The 1,418-nt window shown below is 37.7% G+C and overlaps 1 pseudogene; it reads right to left on the bottom strand.

Moving 5' to 3' along the window:
- Positions 1-362: 362 nt before the first annotated feature.
- LOC102497360 (protein LLP homolog pseudogene) lies at positions 363-747 on the bottom strand (annotated as a pseudogene).
- Between the last annotated feature and the right edge of the window lie 671 nt (positions 748-1,418).

Genomic DNA, 1,418 nt, shown 5'->3' with positions numbered 1-1,418 from the left:
GGTCCAAATATATACTGTTTCACAAAGATTCACAGACAAATGGTATAATTACATAAGCGTTCTTTAAATGAATTTACTCAAATTCACCAGTACATCATTTATCTTTATTGACTATAATTACCAAGTTGTAAGAACAAACCATTATAACCGCATTAATACCTGAAATTGTTTTGATGTCTGATAGTACCTGAACTCTGGGTGGCATCTAATTAAAATGATCAGTATATAAATATTTTATTTAAGTTCTCAGAACAAACTTGAGGAATTATGCTGATTGAATTAAAATCATTCAATGGGATATGAAATCACTATATACACTTGAATCAAACTGTCCCATGTGGCATCTTTAAGTTTTTAAGAATCTACCAGGCCAAACCCTTCACTGTCTTCATTGCTTTCGCGTTGTTTTTCCCCTCTGCTTTCTCTCACTTTGCCTTCAATCTTTTTCTTGCTTCTAGTTCATCCATACTGGGTACTGTCCGTGCTGATCTAGAAGACTCTTTTTTTACTTCTCTTAATATCAGTTTCCATTTTCATATAATCTTTTTTATCATTCACTTCACATTTCATTTTCTCTTGGTGATGTTTGAGAACCACCACAGTAGCACTCTCTTGAACATCTTTCATTAAAGCATCACTGTTTACTTTGAGAATACTTTTAAGTCTGTTGAGCTCCTTTGGGAAATTTTTTCCCCTCTTTTCAGCACACATCTTTCTTTTCCACTTACTCTGTAAGCTTTTAGCCATGTTTTACCAAAACAGTCTCATACACACACTGCAGGATCACACCAACTGGAAGTCTCTCATCAGGAAAGATAAGGTTTTCATTTCTATATGTAAGATGTTTTATAGGCTGGAAACTGCTGGTTGTGAGCTCAAAGACTCCAGGTTTAATAGTTCCAGAAACCTGAAGAGAAATTTGATTATCTAAGGTCTCATCAATCAAGAATGCCCATGAGATGATCACGTCCTCTTGAACCAATCACTGAACTGATCATGCACCTGGGACCTCTGCCTGTAATTTTACTCTAAAAAACACATGTGGGGAACTAATATCTCAGGGAGACCAGGTCTTTTCAGCATGAACTGCCCACTATCCCTCCTTTGTGCTTTGCAATAAAGTTGTATTTTCCTTCATCACACTATGTGCCTATGGTTTGGTTTTATAGCTCTTGGGTAAGTGAACCTGATTTGAGTTTGGTAACAGTTTATTGGCAACCCAGATGGCAGTAAGGTCCTGTGTGTGTGTCTCGACCAAGGTACAGAGACCCTTGGCTGATGATCATTCTCAGAACTTGTCTTGCAGCTGCCTGGGAACCTTGTCTCAGGGATAGTCATGAGTGATTGGCCACCAACCAGGCACCATTTAATGATGGTGATTTTAGTTTTGTGGTGAAGGAAACATGGCATTGGATTAG

Source organism: Tupaia chinensis, unplaced genomic scaffold, assembly GCF_000334495.1.
Source record: "Tupaia chinensis unplaced genomic scaffold, TupChi_1.0 Scaffold140102_1, whole genome shotgun sequence".
Lineage (NCBI taxonomy): Eukaryota > Metazoa > Chordata > Mammalia > Scandentia > Tupaiidae > Tupaia > Tupaia belangeri.
The sequence above is the reverse complement of the archived record's forward strand: the minus strand, read 5'-3'. Positions and strand labels throughout refer to the sequence as shown.